The sequence below is a fragment of the Tenrec ecaudatus genome, chromosome 16 (assembly GCF_050624435.1).
Source record: "Tenrec ecaudatus isolate mTenEca1 chromosome 16, mTenEca1.hap1, whole genome shotgun sequence".
NCBI lineage: Eukaryota > Metazoa > Chordata > Mammalia > Afrosoricida > Tenrecidae > Tenrec > Tenrec ecaudatus.
The window spans coordinates 26,941,248-26,967,224 of NC_134545.1; the positions used below are offsets into that span (position 1 = coordinate 26,941,248).

A 25,977-nucleotide genomic window follows, 5' to 3' on the forward strand; every position below is an offset into this window, starting at 1 on the left:
CTATTTGTATGACCCTATGTAAGATTCCTTATAGTTACAATCAAGCAACCCATCCTTCTTCCAGTTCCATTAATTATGTAATTTGCGCAAGTTGCTAAATAATTTTTATTTCACAGAGCCACAGAAAAAGCAAACAAAACTATGAGTATATAATACACAAATTATGTTAGTCAGTTTATTTCTCCCAGGCTATTTATGAAATAGCTCTTGCAAATTCTATTTTAGAAATAGTGTCATTTTACCAGGCAGGATAAAGTATGCTATAGACTTTCATGTTGAAGTTGCTACTTTTGTAGGTCAAAAGCTGGTTGGATATTGACAGTTTCATATGGCTCAGCCTAATATTCAGCACTGTGGCCTACAGAGGGAAATGAAGACCCATTAAGTAGTAAAATCTCCAGTGTTTCTCAAAGTGGGTGATACTGCCCCCTGGAGGAGTTGCAAAAGCAGATACCTACACTTTATCTGGATTATGGGCTTGAGTGCAACGTTTTTAATTGCCAGGGGAGGCATTGGTTTTCTGTTTATGATTTTCCTGAAAAGTATACACTAGGCCCAATAATTTTGGGAATATATGCTCTAGACCAGGGGTCCTCAAACTTTTTAAACAGGGGACCAGTTCACTGTCCCTCTGACCTGTTGGCGGGCCGGACTATAGTTTAAAATAAAACTATGAACAAATTCCTGTGTACACTGCACATATCTTATTTTGAAGTCAAAAAACAAACGGGGCAAAAACACCCGGCAGGCTGGATAAATGTCCTCTGTGGGCCGCATGTGGCCTGCGGGCCGTAGTTTGAGGACGCCTGCTCTAGACCTTTTCCTTAAGCTTCAAACCTATCTCTCAGACTTGCTTCCCTACAGTTATGCCTCTGTATGCCTCAACCCATTCAATTCAGCAGGCCAAAGCAAGCTACTCATCACCTGGCAGCATGCTGACCTCTGACGTCCTCCACATCCACGCCATCATCAGGCTCATCCAATCTGATGGAGATTAGACAGGCAGGCAGGCAGCGAGATAGAAGGACACACACGAACATAGATATAAATGTGTGAATGAATGTGTGAAGTGTTTTAAGGGGGTGCAAACAATTGAGTGTTCAGCTACTAGTCAAAAGATGGAAGGTTCAAACCCATCCAGAGTCACTTTAGAAGACAAGCCAAATGATCTCCTTCCCAAAAGTGACAGCCTTAAAAGCCCTGTGGCACATTGTTCTGCTCTGCCCTCCTGGGCATGCCCTGAATCGTGGTTGACTCAATGACAACTAATAGCAACCGTGGCACTAATGTGTAAATGTGTGCAAATAGATGCATAGGTGTGGTGTGTATGTGTGTGTATACATATATACACACAAACAGTCAAACTCACTGCCGTTGAGTCAGTTCTGACTCATAACAACCTTGTAAGATAGGGTAGAACTTCCCTGTGGGTTTCCTAGACTGTAACTCTTTTTGCGAGTAGAAATTCGTCCTTTCACAGAGCAGTTTGGGGGTTTTGAACTGCTGACCTTGTCCTTAACAGTCCAGCACATACCCCCCTACACCAGCAGAGCTCCCTGTTACAGGCATACACGTATATAAGTCCTGCTGCTGTTGCTGTTAGGTGCCATCGAGGTGATTCTGACTCACAATGACCCTCTGTACAACAGAGTGAAGCACCGTCTGATCTTACACCATCAGATACAACATGCATGCGTGTGCAAACACAAACACCGTGCCATCGAGGGCATTCTGACACAGCATTCCGGCAGTTGGCACAGCAAAGCTGTGTGCTGTAGTGTTCTGTGGCAGATTTGTTTGGGATTGCTGGGGTTTTCTTTGAACATGCCCCTTGGTGGTCTTGAATCTACGATCTTTCTGTTAGCCATCATGCATGATAACAATGTACAACCTGAGTATCTCTTTGTCTCTCCATTTGCCCACACACCTGTCCATCCATCCCCACAAAGGAGAGTCACAAAGTTTGTGGGAAAATTCATGATTGTCTGATCCTATTTTCCATGAAGTTTTCAAAACCCCCGTCATATATTTTTATCTCTATCTATATAGTTTCCCTCCCAGAGCCTTTACCATAGAGACCTTTATTAGCATCTGAGTAAATTTTAAGTATTTGTTTCATGTTGTTCCCCAAATGATGGGAGAGCCCTCACCATGACAGCAGCCTCCGATTGGCCTTTCTGCCTCTACATTTTCTCCATTTGGCCTCATTTTTTCCTAAGATTTAAGAGAAAATCTTCAAAGCACTTGTTTGAATACATCTCCCTGTTTCAAACCTGCAATGACTTACATAATCGACAAATCGAAGTCTAAATTCATTAGCCATGGCCCTTCGTGATGTGGCTCCTAATTGTCTGCCTGCTGCCATGCACTATCCCTCTGCTCATTTCTCCTAGTGCCTGGCCTGAGCAACCCCTGCCCTTTTTGTCCAGTGATCAGGATTTAGTGCAAGCTGCTGCCTTACCGCTCAGCATTCTCTAAATGCTGCACCAAAATGATCCTTTGCAAGGTGGATTACTCCAAAGATTAATGAAAGCAGGTTATTGCTGTCAGGCTCGCTGATCTGTCAACGTCAACTCATTAAGACTACAAAGCTCTGCATTCTCTCTTCTTCTACGTGTGCCTAACAGCTGACACAGGGACCACTGAATAGGAAAGGATAATTATAGGGATCAAAAGGTAGACCTGGCATATTGTAGAATTGCCCCATTCAGAGTTGAATATTTATTAAAGAAATGTTTAGTTCATGATTAATATTTATATCACTTGGCATGAGATGCTTATTTTGGACTACTTTTGATTATAGGACTATGTGAAGCACAAATGTTCTATCTTTTTATTCTGTTAAGAAGTGTGAGTTGCCTTCTCAGATTCTCTAAGCCCTTGTTTACTCATCTTCAAGTGGGGATTAAAAATATAATTTACCTCACAGAGATATTAAAGTAATTGAATGCATGTAATCTCATAGCAAAATGTACCTTACATACATAGAAAGATTTCGTAGATGTTAGCTATTATTATCATTATTTACCTCTTGATGCTAGAAACTGTTTCTTTAAACTGTTATTTATCTCATTCAACCCCTAACATAAATCTTCAATCATAAATTTATCTCATTTAACCCCTAACATAAAGTAGGAAGTCATTAATAATTTGTTGCATTAATTAACATATGGGATTGGATTTTTAGCAAGAGTTGGCCTGAAAACCATTGTGAACTCTTTAAGAGAAATAAATCTATATTAATTACTAAAAATGTTATTTTCCTAGGGAAGTTTAAAAATAGTATTTTTTAATCATAAAAGATGACAATGGCTTTTTAAAACATGAATGTTACTATTTACCATCTGACTGTGAGCCCACTCATAAACAAAGCCCATAATAGGATTTGGTTTTTCAGGGATGTTAATTATTTGTGAGCAAAAATGTACATCCTAATTGGAGAAACCACGGTTGAAGTCACTGAACATTGTCGTTGTGCTGCAGAAAAATGGTGTTGGGTGGGAGTCACGTGGACTGACTAGTAAGACGGAGCAGAACCTCACCTTCGCGTCTCCAAGGCTTTAATCTTTGCAAAAGCAAGTTGTTGACCCATTTCGCCCATGAATGACTGTCCGATGTTGTGATGGGAAAGAGCAGTTCAGTGGGTGGGGAAGTCTTGGATCCTGATCTTGGGCAATCATTTGTTTTATTGCTTCGTTTATTCAAATCAGTTTTATTTAAGATTTTCCAACATTGACACCGCTTATAAAAAGGATCCAAGCGCAGGACACAGAGCTGCAGCAAACTGCATTCTTATAGGGGGCTAACTTGACATTAGAACACACCCTTCTTTGAGACAGCGGAGCTCACTGGTGAACTCTGTCTCCAAGCACTCCTGCAAAGCACACCACAAGCTCAGTCCCCGGTGTCAACCCGTCAGCTTCAGTTCACTCTCCCACACTTACAGATCAGGGGCAGAAGAGAACACCCACCACACAGCATTCACAGCAGCTGACAAGGGGTCGGCAGATACAGTATCGTGTCACTAACACACTCAACGAACATGGGTTACCTAGGAAAAACTCACTTGAAGTCTTCCCAGCAGATGTCCTTTGAATGCAAAAACACCCGTACGTTATTTGCTGTCATTGCTTTCTGCCCACTCTCTCACAAAAGCCACAGGATGTAGAGGCACATCTTGCCAAGTTAAAAAGTATCCATTAGGTACCTCCAAGTCTCTGCATGCGCTCTCTCCTTTGTCGCTTAAACTAGCCTTTCATGCCTCGGCATCCTCAATCCCACGCAAGGTTTCAGAAGTTCAAACAGCCTTCTGGTTCCGTATCACAGCCTTGCGTTCATCGCGTTGTGTTACGATTCCATGAAATAAGAAGTAGTGGATAAAAATCGGACACCCACTGTGAAAGACGTAGCATGCACAGTGTGATGACAGATTCTTGAATGAGCAAGCATATGGACAGAAGTATTCCTGTGGTAGAATGTTCATAGCATTACTTTCAATTAAGTGCTTCCCTCACAAACACTTGAAATGAGTTGAACTGCAAAGATTATACCAAGTCTTCTTAATGTACTTTTGTAGATGAGGGGAGACAAGTGTCAAAAACAAATAAAAACAAAAGAGCCAAACCCTGTGACACCAGAATCCCCAGAAAGGAGACCCTCCCAAGGAAAGCTGCCTGTGGTGGGGTTCAAATTAAAACAAGAAGAGAATGTAGTTCTAGCCAGTGGTTTCCCTTTTGAACATGCCTTGGCAAAAGACATATTTCATGAGACCCAGTCAACCAAGAATTGACTTGACAAGGCTAGGAATAAAATATTACAGGAGAAACCTTTTGATTTCAATTGCGTGCTGGTTTACCAATCAGGCAAATAGCAGTTCACTTTCAACCACTCAATATTTCAACGCACTAAGTAACAAAACTTTGCTCTTCCTCTTTTTTTCCTGAAGAAAAATGTCAAAAATATTGTGGAATATACTCCACAAAAAACAAACCAATCTTGAAAAATTTTAGCACATATATATCAGTCATTTGTTTTGACCACTCTTTATGGTTTCTGGTTTCCTGGTCTGTGAAAGTAGTGTGCTTGGGCAATACTTGGCTGCATTGGAATCACCTGACGGCTTCTGGAAACGTAGATCACTGGACCCCACCCCTGATGCAATTAGTTCTGAGCAATTCGTCTATGCTTGGAACCAAGAACTGACATTTCAAACAAGTTGTCACTGGTTTAGATATCACACACTGAGACCCACTGGACTTCATATTATCCTGTGATTCTGATAGAATTCCAGATTGATTTTGAAATTTTAACTTTATTTACTTATTTATTTTGGTTTTTAAAGAAAACCATATCCTGTGTACTTGCACAGCCTAGCTCATCAAATCAACGATTATATTGCTTTAAATCCCCCATTGATGCACATCCTTTTTGGATTCATTTTGAAGATTGGGTAGGGCTTGATGACAGAGAGGGTGTGGGGCCGAGGCATCTCCATGGGCCGTCCCATATTGAGCAGGCGCACAAAGAGGGGCAGAGTATGGCCAAGAAGAATGCGTCTTGACTAGCAGTGAAAGATGAGAAGGAAGGGTGACATACATTAGGAATAAGAAAAATTGTGTGTCATGTAATAGCCAAGAGCCATTGCACATTCTTGGGCCAGGAAAGTTACCTCGCAGAAGGCATATTTCATGACACCCAGTCAGCCAAACCATCATTTATTATTTATTATACCTAACATGCACTTCAAGAAATCCATGGAAAGTGAGACATGAACTCTCTTTTCCCAGAGTGCACAGAGTGGGTTGGGACTCCATCAAGGAGCTGGTAGGTCGCAGGTAGACAGAGTTAAATTGAGGGAAAGAGTACAGCAGGGAAACCAGGAGGCACTAGACCAGGGTGATGGATAGGAGCAGTGCTTGAGAGCTCCAGAGAGACATTTTGAATTAAGAAACAGTGTGGCTTGGCCATAGCCTAGCTTTTGGAGGTACACGAGCATGCAAGACCCTCATAACTTGAAATCAGTGACTGGTAAGCAAAAGAAGCCAGACGCAAAGGTTCTATCTGTGACACGGTTTCATTTAGATGGAGCACTCAGAACTGTTCAAACCTTAGTGACAGAAAGCAGGCTGGAGGTCCGGAGAGGCCTGGGGCACAGGGAACTAAATGAGAAGGATCGCGTAAAACATCGAGGGTTTCTTCTGGGGCGGTGAAAACCATGTGAGAAGAAATAGAGGCCGTGCCACTAAAAGTACCTAATGTCACGAAATGTACTAACTGCCACTGACCGGGGTCTGGTGTTTCCTGACAGCATGTCCAGAGTATGTAAGATGAAATCTCACCATCCTTGTCTCTAAGGGACAGCACACTGGCCGTACTTCTTCCAAGACAGACTTGTTTGCTCTTTTGGCAGTCCATGAATTTTTGATAGTCTTCACCAGAACCGTAATTCAAATGCGTCAGTGCTTCTTTGGTCTCCCTTATGAGGCCGTTGAAAATACCATTGGCTTTTTGTTGTGGTGGCGGTGGTTTTGTTTTCTTTCGTTGCTTGGTTTTGCTCTGTCTTGTTTTTGTGCATGTTATCTCCCAAGGTTTGTCTAAATAAGATAGGCTGGAGGAACAATCTGGAAGAGAAAACAAGAGGACCAACGGTTCCAAGGGGACATGGAAGAGGGGAGGTGGGGGGGGGGGGACAAGGGACAAGCGAACAACAAGTGATCCAAATTGGTGGTGAGGAGGGTGTAGGAGGCCTGGTAGGACGTGATAAAGGGTAATGTAACTGAGAGGAATTACTGAAATACAAATGAAGGCTGAGCATAATAGTGGAACAAGAGGAAAGTAAAAGGAAACAGAGGAAAGAACTGGGAGGCGAAGGGCATTTATAGAGGTCTAAACACAGGCATGTAACATATGTAAATATATATGATGATGGGGAAATAGATCTATGTGCATATATTTATAGGTTTACTATTAAGGTAGCAGATGGCTATTGGGCCTCCACTCAAGTACTCCCTCAATGCAAGAACACTTTGTTCTATTAAACTGGCATTCCATGAGGCTCATCTTCCTGACACAATCGCTTAGGACAAACGGGTGCATAAGCAAATGTGGCGAAGAAAGCTGATGGTTCCCGGCTATCAAAAGATAGAGTGTCTGGGGTTTTAAAGGCTTGAAGGTAAACAAGCGGACATCTTACTCAGAAGCAACAAAGCCCACATGGAAGAAGTACACCAGCCAGTGCGATCATGAGGTGTCGAAGGGATCAGGTATCAGGCATCAAAGAACAAAAAAAATCATATCATTGTGAATGAAGGGGGGAGTGTGGAATAGGGACCCAAAACCCATCTTTAGGCAACTGGACATCCCCTTAGGGAAGGGTTGTGGGGAGGAGATGAGCTAGTCAGGGTGCAGTGTAGCAACGATGAAACAGACAACTTTCCTCTAGTTCCTAAATGCTTCCTTCCCCACTATCATGAACCCAATTCTACCTTACAAATCTGGCTAGACCAGAGTAAGTACACTGGTGCAGATAGAAACTGGAAACACAGGGAATCCGGGATGATGATCACTTTGGGACCAGTGCTGAGGGTGGCGATACTAGGAGTGGGGAGGGAGGGTTGGGTGGAAAGGGGGAACTGATTACAAGGATCTACATATAATCTCTTCCCTTGGGGACAGACAGCAGAAAAGTGGTGAAGGGAGATGTCAGACAGTATAAGATAAGACAAAATAATAATTTATAAATTATCATGAGGGAGGGGGGAGCAGGGAGGGAGGGGAAAAATGAGTTCATCCCAAGGGCTTAAGTGGAGAGCAAATATTTTGAGAACGATGAGCGCAATGGATGTACAAATGTGCGTTACACAATTGATGTATGTATGGATTGTGATAAGAGTTGTATGAGCCCCAATAAGATGATTTAAGAAAAGAAAATACCTTGCTGGGGATTAGGCACGAGGTCCTCAAGGTAAACCATGCTTGCTTTTCAAAAGTAAAGAAGTCTGTACAGCAGGTTACCCAGTGCAACATGCCATTTGATCTCTTCCCTGCTGCCCCGTGAGCATTGATTGTGGATCTGTTAGGTTTCTGGATTGAGATACCTCAGTTATTGCTTCGATATGCAGAAAAGAATTCATATGGCAGAAGCACTTTTTGTTATGCAAGCAACTTTTATGAGGAAAAGGGAAATTTCAGGTATTACAGTCTCAAAAAGTGCACACTGTTTCAGGAAAGCATACAAGGCTGAACGGAACCTGCGCTGATTTGGAACTTAACATGAAAAACCACGTGGAAAGAATCCAGGAACAGGAGCACAAAAACCACGCTTGTGGAACCCGGAAATCCCAGGGCCAAGAGAGTGAGTGGCCCCCAAATTGGCCTTAAGCTCCAGCACGAGGGAGGAATCACATCCTCCCATCGTAGCATGCACCTGAGCAAGAGCTGAGGGCCAAAGGAGGCTGGGCCTTCTGTGGCAGGCTTTTATCTGCTCTGCCTGGGGAGGCGTGGTTGAGGGTATTGGCCAACTTTGTTGGCTAAATTTAAGCGCACCTTGGTGATGTCATATTGCTGGTGCCTAAGGTGAGTGTGGCCAGGTTGGCTTTCCCCCCAGGCATTGGGAGCTTGTGTCTGAGCATGCTCTGTTCTGGATTTTCCCATAGGGGTCTGATTTCTTTCCAACCCCTGTATTGTGGTGTGAACAGCTAATTTGCATTTAGTGCAAGCATTAGTGAAGACAACCCCCACCCCCGTCCCTAATCTACCCACCTGTCAGATCCATGCAGGATGAAATCCTTGACAACTTCAACTAAATTCCATTTATCGTGATTTTACTTATCACACAAACATACTTGTTTAACTTTGAGGGAGAAATCTCATAGTTTATTGTATCAGGTGTGTATGAAATTATACAAAGAAGCTATTATCTAATGCAACCTTTCAGTGCCTAGGAGATATCGTGGACGTGTAAGATTTCTTTGTGATAGATTGACATGAGTAAGAGAAAAATCAAAGTAATAAATAGGATGTTGAATATATTTTGCAAGAGGTAACTTGAATTTAGCCTTCCACAGCCTTTATTTTTCTAGTTTAATGGCTCAGAACCACTGTTTGCATAAAGTATAATGAACAAAATTAGAAGCTGAGACAAATAAACCTTCATGTCATATATCAATGGCCACAGGGCTAGCCACCAATGGTTTTCTGCTTGAACTTGGCTCTCTGCTGCTCAAGACCATCGAACTAGCTTCCCACCCCACACAGCATAAAAGCCAGGATCCTTAGAATGAGAAGGGCAAGTGGGAGGGAATTAGGGACGGAGCCTTCTAAATAGGTGTGAGTGCTGGTGCCTATCGGATTGGTGCATACTCCCTGCAACTGCAACCATTGTCACATGAATGGACAAGGACAGCCCTACGCCTTGGCCCAACACTGACACTTCCGTCTAGAACTAAATTGGTCCCAAGCCCAAGGAACACATACCTGTCATTCATGAAGCATATATTTACTGAATGCCAAATCATGCCAGACTAGTCATTCCAGGGGAAGGTCCACTTTGGGGCTGCCATTCTCCAGTGAGAGATTGCTGTTTTGTTTTATTTTTGCAAAGCTGTTCATTTTGCTTTCTGGACTTTGATCATCATCCCCCCCACCCCCACCCCCTGCCTTTTATTTTTTAAAACCAACACATTAGAAAAAAATGAATTCCCATTTGTCTTTCACAAAAACGTAGAAGAGAGCTAGGTTTTAGGTGTCAGCACTGTAATGATAGTTGCAGCTCCTGCCTCCAAGCAATAGAGGTTATTTTCCAGCGGTTTGGCTTGATGGGGTCAGAAAGAAACAAGAGAAAAGCATTTACCCACAGCCTTTTTCAGATAGGTAAAACACCCCCTTTCTGTTCCATTAGCAAAAGAGAGTGGACAAGCTAGTGTCCAGGAGAGAGGGCTCACAGTTTCTCCCTGAATACAAAACATTAAAGTACAAAGCCTCGACTACTAGATTTCTCTATCTTCCCAACATAAAATGGGAGGTATGTGAGGCATGTCCATGTCCTATGAAATTATGCTGCAGGACATGTGATTGCCCCCAAGAAGGCAGCAGCCCCACCAGCTCCTGATGAATTATTACTCATTGTCCACATCTACTCCTGTTTTTATCTCTGAAGCATCCATCCAAGGGAACATAGCATTGACTGAAAATCTAAGGGCCCTGAGTAGTGAGTTCTCAGATTCATGCATAAACCTTTTATTTCTTTGTTGTGATTGGAGGGAAGGCCTTAAGATTAGAAAGTTTGAGGCCTAAGGGAACTTTCCGCATCTCCTGCCAGACACTGTCTCCTATCCTTTCCCCTCTCCTTGCAATTTCCTCGCCAGAGACACGCACGACCCTGTCACCATAGTTTCTAACATCAAATACTCAGGTGTCTTTAAAATGTAGCACAACAGTTTTAAAGGCAAATGGTAAAGTCATTTCATCCAGCATTTCCATTACAGCTTCTTTTACTGGATCCTGGGCATCATACGTAAAGGTAGCGTGACTATTCTCTGCCCACCCACCTGAAAAAAAATTACCAGCTAAACCTGTTGAGCTGTCTTTTCATATTTGATGCTCCATCCATTGAACATGCCACACATTTCCCTCCCCCCTTAGAAATGTGATTTGAGCTGAGGATATCCACAAAAGTTTGGACCAGAGATTCTAGTGTCTGCCTTCTATCTTAGCCATCCAGCAATTTCTGATACCTTTGTGTGACATACCTAAGGATTTCTGAACTCACATCAATTACTCTGTGATATCAAACTAGGTGGGTAGGGTGGGGGAGGGGTGTCACTTAAACCAAAAGGTTAAGTTGTCACTATTATGCAGTAACTGCCAAATGTTGGTTCATATTGCTATGAAAACTGTGTTATGGAACTTTGTTTTGCATCTGAAAAGCTTTAATCACATCTTCTCTATTCATTCATTAAATAGTTGATGGGCACCGACTTGGTCTACGGATTATATAATGATGCGTGTAAAGAGAACCAAGATGTAGTCCCTGCTCTTGAAGAGCTCATATAATCCAGAGAAAACTGCACTCGGGATAAGCTGATGAGTAAATAGTGGTTTTTTAGGTGTTTGTTTTTGAAGCAAACCTTGTTTCATTACGGATTTCTTCCTTCTGTAAAGCCACTATATTAGCATTCCTCATCACTCTAGAACAGCCTGGAGATCGTTCAAAGTGGTTGTAGCAGTTTATCAACAGGAAACCAAGCTGAAGTTCATAAAAGGACCCGGAACGAGGGATATTGTTATTGATGAAAGTGGAGAATACTAGAAAGATGCTTATCTGTGTCTTATTGATTACACAAAGGCATTCAGCTGTGTAAAACATAACAAATGCTGGATAACATTGTGAAGAGTACGAATTGGGGATAGTTCATTGTGCTCATATAGAACCTGTACCAAGAGGCAGTTTGAGCAGAACATGGGGTAGTTTCCAACCAGGAAAGGGCTGTACCCTTTATCATACGTTTTCAGTCTGCATGCTGAGCATACAGCTCAAGAAGCTGCACTCTATGAAGAAGAAGAAGACAACATCAGGAGTGGAGGAAGCGGAAGACTCGTTAACTCCTAGCAGTGTGATAGGAAGGTTCACTGACCACCTGAGATAGTTCTGAAATTGAAGACGACCTGATTGAGATCAAAGACCACTGCTTTTAGTATGAAGTCCCCTCAGGAGCCAGTTGTTGTGAGGAGCCATGGAGTTGACTTCGACCCGTGCACACCACAATGCAGCACTCACAGCCCTGTGCCATCCTCACAGTTGTTCCTCCTCTGAGCCCATTAATGTGACCATCCAGCTCGTAGGCCTTCCACGTTTTCACTGCCTCTCCACTTTATCAAACATGGTGTTCATCTCCAGGAACTGGTCTCTCCTGACAACATGTCCAAAGTATAAAAGACAAAATCGTGCCATCCTTGCCGCTAAGGAACGCTCGGGCCTTACTTCTTCAAGACAGATCAGTTTGTCCTTTTAGCAGTTCATGGTACTTTCAGTATTCTTCTCCAGCACGCACTTCAAAGGCTTCGATTCTTCTTTGGCCTTCCTTATTCAGTGTTCAACTTTCACATGCACATGATTCACTGAAGAATACCATGGCTTGGGTCAGACGCACCTTAGTCTGTGCTCTTCAATACTTTCAAGAGGTCTCGTGCAGCAGATTTACCCAGTGCAATGTGTCTTTCCATCTCTCGACAGCTGCTTCCAGAAGCATTGTTACCACACTTGACCTTAGACAGAAGGCCGAGAAGCGAGGAGCATTGTTTATGAATCCAAGCAAGAAAATCCCTGATAACGTCAACCTTTTTTCCATTTACCATGATGTTACCTATTGGTCCAGTTGTGAGGATTTTGGGTTTTCCTTTCATTGACTTGTAATCCATATTGAAGCTACAATCCTTGATCTTTATCAGCAAGTGCTTCAAGTCCTCTACTTTCAGCAAGCCAGGTTGTGTCATCTGCACACCACAGGTTGTTAATCAGCCTTCCTCCAATCTGGATGCTGCAGTTTTCTTCACATAATCCAGCTTCCCTGAAGATTTGCTCAGCATATAGATTGAAGAGCTATGGTGAGAAGAGACAACCCTGATACCCACCTTCCTTGATTTTAGTATATGTGCTGCTGAAGTGAGCACCGCCTTTCCTGGTTTAAAGACGTGCAGCGTGCCCTTGTTCTGTTCCCACAACTGCCTCTGGATTTTTTTATTATTATTACCCTCCAGTTCTCTCAGCTTGAGAAATGCTAAACATGATCTTCCCTTTTCTGATTCCAGGTCCTTGTCCATTTCATTATAATACTACACTTTGTCTTCCGAAGGCTTCCTTTGGAGTTTCCTGCTCAGCTCTTTAACGCCATTTCCTCCATTCATTTGAACTGTACTACATTCAAGAACAAATCCCAGATTCTCTTCTGGCACCCATTTTAATTTTTGTTTATTTCCTGTCATTTTAATGACCTCCTGCTATCTTCATGTATGATCTCCTCTCATAATTCGTCTTGTCCTTAGTCCGTGTTCAGTGTGTCAAATCTGTTCTTGAGATGGTCTCGAAGTTCAGGTGACATGTACTCAAAGTGCTGTCGTGGCTTGGTTTTGTATTCTTTAGCTTCAACTTGATTTTGTATATGAGCAATTGAAGATCTGTTGCCCACTCAGCCCATGGCCATGGCATTGAGTTTTTCCTTATTGTAGTTGATTTGATTCTTTTGTGTTTTATTTGCTGAGGTCTGGGCATATAGTTGCTATTTGTGGTGCTGGAAAAAATGTATTTGAAGCAAATGAATTGTTAGCCTTATAAAATTCTTCTTGTATCATTCAATATTTTGCCCATATAATCTTTCAATATTGTAACTAAAGGTTTGAATTTTTCCCCTTCTGTTCTTTCACTTTAAGAGATGCTGAGTGTGTTCTTCATTTTTGGTTTTCTAACTCTATGTCCTTGCCCATTTCATGACAATATTTTACTTTGTCTTGTCAAACTGCTCTTGGAAATTTTCTGTTCAGCTCTTTGACGTCATCATTTCTTCCACTTGGTTGAAATGTTCTTGAATTTCAAGTGAGGTATACTCAAGGTCGTATTTTGGCTCTACTGGACTTGTATAATTTTCCTCAACGTCAACCTAAACTTACATATGAGCAATTGATGGTCTGTTCATCACTTGGCTCTGGCACGGTTTCAGCTGTTGATGTTGAGCTTCTCCATCATCTCTTCCCACAGATGTAATCAATTTCATGTCTGTGTATTCCATGTGGAGAAGTTCACGTGTACAGTTGTTTTTGTATTGTTGAGGAAAGGTATGTGCTGTGAACAAGTCCTCGGTCTTGCAAAATTTTATCATATGATCTCCAGCTTCGTTTTTGTCACTGAGACTGTGCTGTCCAAATATTGTTACTTCCTTTTTCTCCCAACTTTTGCATTCCATTCCATTGTCAGTGTATCTTGATGGCATGTTTAATCAATTTTGGACTGAAGACATAGAAGTCTTCAGTTTCTTTATTACTTCCTCTAGTGGGGAGCCTTGGTGGTGGTGTGATTACATGTTGGGCGCTGATCCATGAGGTCCATAGTTCAAAACCACCAGCTGCTCCTTAGGAGAGAGATGGGGCATTCTATTACCGTAAGCAATAACAGTCTCAGAAACTCACAGGGACAGTGTTACCCTGTCCTACAGGGTCTCTATGAGTCAGCATTGACTTGATGGCAGTGAGTTTGGTTGGGTTAGGAGGTTAGTGGTTGGTGCATAGATTTGAATCATAGATGTATTGACTGGATTTCTTGTATGTGGATAGACATTAGTCTTTCATAGACAGCATTGTTCTTCAAGATAGATGCTTTTTGGTGATGAATGCAATACCAATCCTCTTGACGGTGCATTTCTGGCATAGTAAACCATATGATTTTAATGTAGGATGCATGAATCTATCAAAACTGGAAGTTGTTCAAAGTGAAATGGAACACATAAAGTCTGATCTTCTAGGGTTTTCTGAAATCGACTGCCATTGGCTGTTCTGAATCATAAAATCATTAATTAATTGATGTTTGCTGCTGTTCTCGTGGGGGCACAGTGTAAAGTGCTCTGCTGCCAACTAAAAGACTGCAGTTTGAATCCACCAGCCACTCCGTGGGAGAAAGATGTGGCAATTTGCTTCCATAAAGATTTATAGCCTTGGAAACCCTGTGAGAAAGTCCTGCTTTGACCTATAAGGTCACTGTGAGTCAAAATGGACCCAAAGGCAATGAGTTTAGTTTTGGTTTGTATTGTATTTGCCCTCGTTTTATAAAAAAAAATGAACGAGAAATTGAAATAAAGAGGTATTTAGATACTGTCAGACTGGGTTCTGTAAAAGGAAAAACCAATGAACCTTATATGTGTATCTATGTATATAAACCTTACATATTAAAATTTTTACATGGAAAAAATATAGTATATGTGTATATATATGAATGAAAAAGTGATTTTTTTTCCACTCCTGTACAGAGATAGTCTCAGAAACCCACATAATCAGTTCTACCCTGCCCTATAGGGTCACTAGGAGTTGGAGAAGACTCAAAGGCATTGATATAGATAAAGGTGTATCAATATCTATAGATTATGTATATGTACATATATATACTTATGCAGTTGTAAAAGTTGGCAAGTCCAAATCTGGGCAGGTTCTAGGCCAGTGGGTTAGCTGTTGGGCTGGGGCCTTCTCCTGACTTATCTAAGTTGGGAACTGATCAGCAGGAAGATGGCAGGCTGGTGGCTCCGGAGGTGATGAATTCAGGGTTGTCTGGTCAAATGGCAGGCTGCTGATTATTCTCAGCATTGGAAACCATCGGCTTAAGTCTAAGGTTGGTGAGCTCTGTACAGGATCCAGGCCCAGCAAAAAGCAAACAGACTTTCCTACAGGATCCTGGAAGTGCACCACACCCCTAAGAGTACTGCACCCCACCCTAATACTATGATAGACTGCCCATAGCAGATTCCATTGTGGGCTCAATTACATTGTGTTATGTCACATCATGGGGAATTACTGGGTCTTAATTGCCAACCATTGACAATCCTGGCCCGGCCAAGCTGACACAAAAGAGGGAAAATCCTTGGCTCTACCAAAAGCAATACACCTTTAGACTCAAGTTGAATCCTTTTTTTTTTTATCTTCTGCTATTAAATGACAAGGGGAAAAATAACATAAGTAAAGTGCTGAAACTAGATCCTTTATGATCCTGTCGAACAAGAACTTCTTTTATAACATGTATCCTTGTCTTCTGACTTGGGTGCATTCAGCCTTTGTTTACATTTTCAGAGCATATTATGCATGAAAAGTAGGGTACACTGGTGTCTGAGGAACCAATTACAAGGGCATTGCTAAGTCAAGTCTAGTACTTGAGGGCGCTGATTAATCCCAGTTGTTGTGTGTTTATAAAATTATCCTTGGTTTCCACTAATTAAAGTGGAAGGCAGGTGGATTATAAAAGAATACAGAGGGCAGGTGTTTTGCTTTTAGAGGAGAGGGATTAGGGATCTTTTCATCTATTTTACTTTGGTGAACAACAGTTTTTGGCTTGTCTTGATTTGTGTTGAAGAAAATTCGCGTTTGGAGGATACTGGATCTAACAAAGTGCTTTTTACACTGCAGCACATGAGACGTTAATGTGCTACCCCACATTTTCCCCTATAAACAGTCTTATTTTGACTGCAGACAATTTCAAACTTTTTAACAAGAAGGAATATTATAAACAATTTACAAAGATTTGAAAAACAAAACCAGAATAAGAAACCAATGCTTTTCCAAGGTGGACTTAAGGACAAACAAAATCTAGTAAGTTCACCGGGGTGTAGTGATGGTTGATTTTTGTTTGATTGGTTTTGCTTGTGGTTGATCTTAAAGTTTAAGACTTAAACCCAATCAACATTTCCTGGGCTAAGTTACAAGAGGGCTCCAAAGAGTTTGTGGAAATGAAACGAAATGGCAGTGGAATTTTTCCACCATTTGATTCAGCCCCCCCCCCCCCCCCCCCCCGTGACATTGCAATAAGAGCCCGAGGGCATAGAGTTTACACGTTGGGCTGCTAACTACAAGGTCCACAATTCAAAACCACCAGCTGCTCCTCGGGAGAAAGACAAAGCGTTAGTAGTCTACTCCTGAACAGAGTTAATCGTCTCAGAAGTTTATTGGGGCAGCTCTACCCTTTCCCATAGAGACCATATGAGTCAGAATCGACTCGATGGCAGTGAGTTTGATGTTGAGTTATGACGTTCCTGGTACAGATCTCTTATCACAGCTCAAATGTTTAGAAGCTTCCTTTGATGTTTCAAATCCCTCTGCCTAGTTTTGTTAAGCTTCATATTTGGCATAAGTAATTGTGGACTTACATGTCCTAATTCTGGAGGTTGCAGTGAAATGGAAGTGTGCTCTCGAGCAACCTGCATCTGTGAATGTGATCTCCCGGGTTTTACTTATCGCAGTTTCAATGAGAACACATGCAGCAACCATTAAGGAGCAGAAGGCTGACTAAAAAGCCATCAGTCTGAATTCATGTCAAGACAGAAAGCCATCACATCTCCTGCTCTGCTTGGGAGTCTTTAGGGGTTGGCTGGACTGAACATGGTTCATACCGCACATTAACCAGGATCCCTGCATTCTCTGATCCCCGAGTTGTTCCCAGGCACCTGAGAGTACAGAGCGTGCCCTGCCCTCTCGATAGCTACTGTGGAATAACGAACACAAAGGAGTCTCTGGGGAAAACCTGAATTCCAAACAAGTTTTGCCAATGTGTGCTGGTTTTTGCCCCATTTGCTTTTCTTAGATCTCAACTTTGAGCTGTCCCTTGATTGACTGAACTGCCAATCAGCTGTCTTGAGCTAGGTCCTCTTGGGAGCCCATCCACCTTTGATTGAAGGGAAGGGTGCTTTCCAGTTGTCTGTCCAGGATTTCGACCGTCTTCCTGGAGGAGTCAGGGTGGTGCTGCTTAAGGTCGATGCCTTCTGTTCTACTTCTAAGTGGTAATTTCCGCCCTTCGTTTATTTTCTGTGAAGTTGTGCTTCATGTTCTTCCTGTAGTTCAGGCAACACCAGGCATTTCACCCACCGGAAGCTTTTGAACCTCACTTTCCCAAAGTGCCTTTCCACACTCTAAAGATGTTTGCTCTGATTGGACAGTTCAGATTTGAATGGGGAGCTCTTTGTCATTTGATTTCTTCCCTTCACTTTACAAATGTGTCTTATTTTTAGCTTTCAGGATTTTTGAAAGGGAAATGTTTAACACCATCAATGAGTTTCCTCAAACTGCTAATGAGTCATCCTGGCCTTCATTTTCTGATGACCCCCTGGGTCTCATTCCAAGTTTCCATCATGTGTGTGATCTTCTCTAGAGAGGACAGGCCACTATGTCATCTGCAGCCAAGTCCAGACAGAGAGGTCAGCTAACCATCCCTACTATTCACAACCTGCTTCTTCCGAGTGTTGACGTGTTTAAGCACTCGTTTCTTTCTGTTCTTCCAGTTCCTCCACTCGTTCCTTCCACCCACCATGCACCTTTTGACTTTCCTGAAGCCGAATGTTTTCATCATAATCATCAACTGTATCCTCTGAGGTTGTTGTACATGCTTCTGAAATGTCTTCAATACACATTTTTGCCTGTGTCACTTGATGCCCTTTTTTTGAGTGATCGTGCCCTTTAAGATGAGCCATCATCATGGCACGACAGGAGATTTTAGAGGGTTCACTTTACTGCTCACTCTTGAGAAGTCTGCATCTTCTCCAGGGAAAAGATGGGCCTGCCCAGGTATCACTCAGAGCTGCCATAAAGAGTCCCTAATTTCAGGGGACTGGCCATCACTGCAGGTGGCTTGAGCGTATCACAGGCTTCTGCAGCCTGTCTTACGTTCGCACAGATCTTGTAGTGTTCTCTAATTTGAGCAGAGAAGCTGTCTCTGTTCCTCTCCAAGTTTATCAGTTTTTTTACTGTAAAGATGATGAAAGTAGCACCTACCAAAGTTTCCAAGAGAAACCCAGACTGAACACCGTCTGAGCACTACACAGATACCGGAGGGCTGCTGGAATGACACTTTTGTGGTCCTTAGCAGGCCCTCTGGGGGATCTGGATACCAAAGGAACTCGGCTCTGCTTCTGGCCATTAGCTTATGGGCCACAAGGACTTGCCCATACCCCTATGAGGGATCCATTTATAACTCATAAGGGCCTGACAGTCAGGACAGGCCATCTGCTAGCCGAACTAAAGGAGGGGGGAGCCAGCCAGTGTTAATCAACTAGTGCTCTCTAGCTTTGCTTGAGTCACTGAATTAGTATGTTGTCGTTGTTGTTAGCTGCCATCGCATTGGTTCCAACTCAGCAATCCTGTGTACAGTAGAAGACAAGATTCTGCCCGGTGCTGCGGCAGCCTCACAATTGGTACACTTGACCTCATTGTTACAACGTTAACTCTCTTGTCCAGGATCTTTTTACCTTGACCAAGTATGATGACCTTCCACAGGGACTAGTCTCCCCTGACACTGTGTTCAGAGTACACGAGATGAAGTCTCCCCATCCTTGCATTCTGGCCATACTTCCTGCAAAGGGTTAGCATGTGTGTAGCACATTGGAGAAATGGAAGAATCAATCAGCCCAGGCGCATGAACCTGACCCCCCGTTAAGCCCAAGGAATCTAAGCAAGGCCCTAATGTTCTTCATGTAATTGTTAGGGGTCATAGCGACCCTTTTTACAGCAGAACACACACTGACCATTCTGGGCGGTCATCACAGTCGTTGCTGTTGGAGCCCATTGTTGCAGCTACTGTGTCAGTCCGTCTTGGTGAAGGTTCTTTCTTCTCTCCCGACCCTCTGCTCTACCAAGCAGGATGCCTTTCTCCTGGGACCAGTCTCTCTTGACTTCCAAAGCACATGATACAAAGACTCCCATCCTCTTCTCTTCTAGGGTACCATGTTTTATTTTTGTTTTTTAAGAGAAATCAGTTCATTTATTGACGATCTCTTGTATGTGGCAATTGCTTCTGTCTTGCAGTTTTAATTTTTCTCTGTCTTGAGGTGGATCTTTTAAGTTTGTCCTACATGGAATTTGCTGAGCTTCTTGGCTGTGTATATCTTTCATCAGGTTTGGGAAGTTTGGCACCTGAGACTATTTCCCTAGGATACTCTTTGGACTTTGAACCAGTTGATTCCAAATCGTAGCGATCCTATAGGACAGGGTAGAACTGCCCCTGTGGCTTTCTGAGACTGTGCTTCTTTATGGGAGCAAACAACCGCATCTCTAAATGAGCAGCAGTAGCAGCACACTGTGTAACCCGCTATGCCTTCAGGACTCCCTATCAATTTTAAAACATTGTTTTAATCATTTTATTAGGGACTCATACAACTCTTATTACAATCCATACATATACATACATGAAGGGTTCATGAGGCAGGGGGGAGTGGGGAGGGAGGGGGAAAATGAGCAGCAGATATTAAGGGCTCAAGTAGAAGGCAAATGTTTAGAGAATGATGATGGCAACAAATGTACATGTTTTTGACACAATGGATCTATGTATGGATTGTGATAAGAATTGTATGACTCCCCAATAAAGTGATTTTTTTAAAAGATCATTTTATTGGGGGCTCTTACAGCTCTTATCACAATCCATTAATCAATTATATCAAGCATACTTGCAAATATGTTTTCATCATTGTTTTCTAGACATTTACTTTCTTTGTGTGTGTGTGTGTGTGTGTGTGTGTGTGTTTAGAGTTTATTAAAGGCCCTAGCAACATTTCTTCTTCTTCTCCACATCCTGCTCTGCAGCCTCCTTGGCTCTTTTCGCTCGGATACCAACGAGCCAGGCGTTGGCACGGGCCATGCGGAGACTGGTGAAGGCCTTGAAGTCCTTCTCTTCTTGCGTGATAACCCGGGCTTTCTCCTTCTTGTAGACGTTTCGGATGGGCATCACAGGTCCAGTAAACTGCGTGGCTAGTTTGAGTTCCTCTGCAGAGCAGTCTCCCTTCTTGGGGGCCGAGGGCTTCCTGGGGAAGAGGATGAGCTTGGAGCGGTACTCCTTCAGCCGCTGCACACTGACCTGCAAGGACTCAGTGGACTTGTTCCGCCTCCTGGGGTCCACGGAGATGCCAATGGTGCGGGCCACCTTCTTGTGGATGCCAGCCACCCTCAGCTCTTCCAGGCTGAAGCCTCGGCCTGCACGGACTTTGGTGTGATAGCTCACGATGGGCCGGATGGGGCCGGACGCGGGCCGCGGGGCGATGCGGCGGGCTTTAGCTTGACCTTGCGCCTGCGTATCTTCCGCGCCGGCTGGTTGAACCACGTGGATACACGCCGCTGCCAGTCCTTGTGGAAGTGGGGCTTCAGGATCATGCCATTCCGGCTGGGCGCCTTGGTTGCCTACGGCCCTCCTCCAGGTGGAACGGGCGAGCGGAAAGCGACATTTGCTTTCTATTGAACCCGTAGTATCAGCTCTTCTTTTTTCCCTCCTCCCCACCCTCTTGATAAATTATAAATTTTTATTATTTTCATATCTTAAACTAAACATTGTTTCCCTCCACCCGCAGATTCTGTTGTTCTTCCCCCTGGATGGGTGTGTGTGCGGTTATGTATTGATCATTGCGATTGGTTCCCCTTCCTCCTGTCCTCTCCTTACCTTCCCCCTACCCTTCTGGTATCACTACTCCAGTTCCTGTACCTGTATTCCGTGTGTCATGAGCTCTTATCTCTTATCTGTACCTGTGCACATGCTGTGGTGTAACCCACAGTGAAAGGCAGGACCCGGGGTCACAATAGTGGGGGGTGAGGAAGCCTCAAGGAATCGGAGGAATATTTTGTGTTTCATCGGTGCTCTGCTACGCCCTAGTTGACTCATCCCTTCCCTGTGACTCCTCTGTGAGGGGATGTCCCATTGTCTATAGATGGGCTTTGGGTCTCTGCTCCGACCCCCCTCATTCTCAACAGTATGTTTTGTTTGTTTGTTTGTGGTCTTCTGATGTCTGTTACCTGGTTTGATGACACATCATGATTGCACAGGCTGGCATACTCTCTTTCATGTGGACTTATTACTTTAAGCCTTGAAGACCCTAGATGCTATATCTTTTGATAGCTGGGCACCATCAACTTTCTTCACCACATTTTCTGTGCACCCATTTGTCTTCAGTGATTGTGCCAGGAGGGTGAGCATAAACAGAATCTAACATTCCAGCTTGTTAGAACAAAGTGTTCTTGTATTGAAGGAGGGTATGAGCAGAGGCCTGAAGTCCATCTATTAACTCAGTGTATTGCCATTTAAATATATGTACCTAGGCCAATACCTCTATTTTTATAAAGTAATGTATCTACATAATGTACACGTCTATGTTTATACCTCTATTCATAGCTTTGCTTCCTAGATGTTTCCTCTGTTTCCTTTCACCTTCCTCCTGCCTAACCATCATGCTCACCCTACTTCCGCCTCTTAGTACTTACAGAGGCTAGATTACTTTTGCTCCAACACCCCCAGGATTTCTACGTCCTCCTCATTGTTGATTTTAATTCCCTAGTTGTTCCCCTGTCTATGGCATTGTTTGCTCACTGATTCCTTCCCCTGCTACCTTCTTCCCAAGTTCTTCCAGGACCGTCAGTCCCATTGCTTTTTCCTCAAGCTTGCTTCCCATGTCTATCTTAGATAAGTCGGCAAACCAACAATAACAGAGGCAAAACAAAAAGAAAGCAAAAGATTGGGGGAAAAAAGGAAAAACATACATAATCCCAGGTCTGTCCGCTGACCTTTATGACTACCTCCCCACTTGTCCTGGGGGAATTCCTGGAGCTGCCCCTCCTAGCCTGAAGTCTATTTTGGAGACTCTTCAGGGGCTTTGCGGCTTTGTTTTGCTCCCATTGTTGATCTGCTATGTTCCCTTCTTGCTTTGCCCCATGTGGGAAGTGGGGTGTGGGTTCAGACTGGACTAACTCCCCGCCGTGTGTCCCCAGTATTGTCCGCTGCCTCAGAATGCTCCAGTCAGGGGACATCATATCTTAAACTGTTGTTGCCCCTACAGTCCTCTCAGTCCCTTAGCAGCTCTGGGCAGGGACGTCGTCCTCTAGGCTTGGTGTGCTGATATGGGGTCTAGACCATCCCTTTCTCTTTTACCTTCTGGAGGGCAACGTAGCCACGTGGAGATATGCATGGAAAGATACAGTGCCGGAGTGGATCAGAGCCAAACTGACCCCCTCCCTACAAGTATGTGCTACAGAGAACAGCACTAAACCTACAGGTTGGGGAGAGGGGCCGCATGCCACACCCACACGAAGCAAACCAAGGGTTAGTGTTTGAAAAGTAAATACATCTATTGAAGATTCAGTGTATGATTCAAGTGAAGTGTCAGAAAATGCCGTAATAGTGTGCATTTACTCAAATTGGTTTGGAGATCTGAACGATTGTTTCCATTAGATTCTTGATTACATCGGTACATTATTTTATATGTGGCTTTTTCTTTAAGCTGCATTTAGAAAATTTCCCCAAAGTGGAAACATACTTCTTTGCTTATGTATTAATAATTCTATTTTCATGTATTTTTTCAGTCTCTACGTTGCAGTATCAGTACATACTTTTTGTAGAAGTCTCTAAAATGGTAGGGAATTTTTAAAAGAAAAGATGGATACCAGTACTAACGTTTAGAAGGTCCTTAGGAGTTGGAGATTTCTTTTGGAGTTAGAAGGTAGGAGGCAGAGAACCCCATATTTTGTCCTAGCAACTCTATTTTTATCGAGCCCAGATGACTTCCCTGGAGGTCTACTCACTGCCACCGTGTCAATTCCCACTAATTACGACCCTCTAGGGCAGAGGAACTACTACTGTGGGTTTCCAAGACTGTAACTCTTGATGGGAGTAGAAAGCCTCATCTTTCTTCTCAGAGCAGCTGGTGGTTTCTAACTGCCGACCTTGCTGTTAGTAGCCCAACACGTAACCACTACACCATCGAGGCTCCTCTGAAGGTCTAGTCTATTGAAATACTATATACACACTCTTTTACAGATATTCTTATTATATACACACACATGGAACAGTTTCTCTTTGCTCATATATAGAACATTAAAAAAATTTTAATAAATCATTTTATTGGGGGCTCTTAGAGCTCTTATAGCAATCCATACATCAGTTGTATCAAACAACATTTATACATATGTTGCCGTTATCATTTGAAAAACATTTCTTTCTACTTGAGCCCTTGGTGTCAACTTTTTTCTTTCCCCCTCCCTCTCCCACTCTCCCACCCTCAGGAACCCTTGCTAATTTATAAATTTTTATTTTCATATTTTATACTATATTTATACACACATTTCTGTTACTCATTCCCCAGGGGGTGGGAGGCATGGTACTTTGACCCTTGTAATTGGTTTCCCCCTTCCCCTTTCCCCCATCTTTCCCCTACCCTCATGGTATCACTACTCTCATTATTGGTCCTGAGGGGTTTATCTGTCCTGGAATCTGTGTATTGAGAGCTCTTATCTGTACTAATGTACATGCTCTGGTCTACCAGGATGTGTAAGGTAGAACTGGGGTCATGATAGTAGAGGGGAGGAAGCATTAAAGAACTAGAGGGATGTTGTGTGTTTCATCAGTGCTTAACTGTACCCTGGCTGGCTCGTCCCTTCCTTGTGGCCTTTCTGTGAGAGGATATCCATTTGTTTGCAGATGGGCTTTGGGTATCCATTCCGGCCCCACCCCACCCTCATTCGCATTGAAATGGTTGCTTATTTGGGGTCTTCTGATGCCTGATATCTGATCCTATCAACCCCTCACGAGATCGATCGCAAGATCACATGGGTTGGTGTCTTTTCTCCACATTAGCTGGACTGGTGGCACAGTGGATTAAACCTGTGCTGCTAACTGCAAAGTCAGCAGTTCAAACCCACCAGTTACTCCAGAGGCTGTCTGCTCTCACGAAGATGGACACGCTCAGAGACCCTAAGGAGCAGCTCTACTGTGTCCTTTAGGGTTACTGTGAGTTGGCAGCAAAGGGGTTGGCTTTCTGGGCTTTCTTTACCCAGCTGACGCTGCTCTTTGGCTTAGGATGGTTGGTGATGAATCAGTCAGCATGTGTCTCAAACCACGAACTGAACTGTGTAACTGGTAACCCCCATGGGGGAGGGGTGGACCATTCTGGGCTTTTGGGTGAGTTAGCTGTCATCACATCTGTCCCCATGGCCAGGTTCTTCCAGAGGACGGTGCCAGCACTTTGGTGGCCTTTGTACAGAAACCAGAGTCTTTCCCTTAATGTCCCCATCTTTCAATGACTCCAGCAGCGCTGATGGAGATGAGTCTGGCCGTCGGAAATGAGGGAAACAAGGGCTGCCAGCGTCTAACTTATTGCACACGAGCAGCTTCTCTCTGGTTTCAGCTGCTTCATTTAGATAGATGTTTCTAGGAAGATGAGACAAGCGCCATTTGCATTTATGGGTTTAATCATGGCAGTTACAGCTTAACTATCTGGCTTTGGTTGTGTAGAAATTTATATCATCCTCCTCTGCCCCTCCCTTGCCTGATCTTGCAGCCATTCCCAACCCAACCCAGTCTCTGGGAGCTGGAGAACAGCAGGTGGAATGGGTTTAAAAACCCAGGGGTGCAGCCCGAATCACTTACTTTCTCTGTTCGTGCTGAGGAGGCATAGCTGGAGTTTCCCACTGGCTGTAGGTAGTCCTGGATGACAGCCTAGGAGCTGCTGAAAGGCCCCTGAAAGCACCCGGCCAGATGAGTTGGAGCATAAGATAAAAAAGAAATAATTCCACGTTGACCTGGGGCTATTCCAGAAAGTGCCTGGTAGCACATCTCCAGGTCGCCATCTCTTGCGCACAAATTACGATCTTGATTTTTATGGCTATTTCTGAGTTGTGTCTCCACTGCATGTCACACAATTCAATTCTTTTCTAAATAAATTTAGCAACTGGATGGAGATTGTATTGCAGCTAGCTGACATGACTGATAACCAGGTGTTCTGGGGGTTTAGGATGAATGCTCATGGTCCTGAGGTGTGGTGTGTGTGTGTGGGGGGGGGGGTGTTGTTCATTTTGTTTTAATCACATGAAATACGGAATAGTAAAGAGAGAGGGTTGTAATTTAGGATTTTTTAATAGTGTGATGAAACTCCTTTATCTCATAGCCATTCTGATACTTATTTCAAAGCATGCACTTTCTCATGTTTTCACACCTTTGGCTCAGGTAAATATTTCTATATCTTAGACTGTGAAACACACGGTAGAAAAAAGTTAAACAAATAATTTATGATCACACGGTTAATGACTACTCATAATACCAGGGCTGTGGCACACTTGTGTGTCCCTGATCTTTGAATTCCATTTCCCATGAACCTTTGCGTTGGAGGTAGTAATTCAGATGTATTTGATTTGTGTTTCTCCCGACAGTGGTCAGGCACGGCGTGCAGCTCTTTTACTTAGAGCGCTGTGGCTGCTCCTACCGACCTGGTGTTA

At 43.4% G+C, this 25,977-nt stretch overlaps 1 protein-coding gene and 1 pseudogene across 4 annotated transcripts in view; one reads left to right on the top strand and one right to left on the bottom strand.

Moving 5' to 3' along the window:
* Positions 1-25,977, top strand: part of TTC28 (tetratricopeptide repeat domain 28) — a 696,928-nt gene that overhangs the window by 436,193 nt on the left and 234,758 nt on the right. The gene's annotated exons all lie outside the window — the stretch shown is intronic.
* LOC142429519 (large ribosomal subunit protein eL13 pseudogene) lies at positions 20,273-22,163 on the bottom strand (annotated as a pseudogene).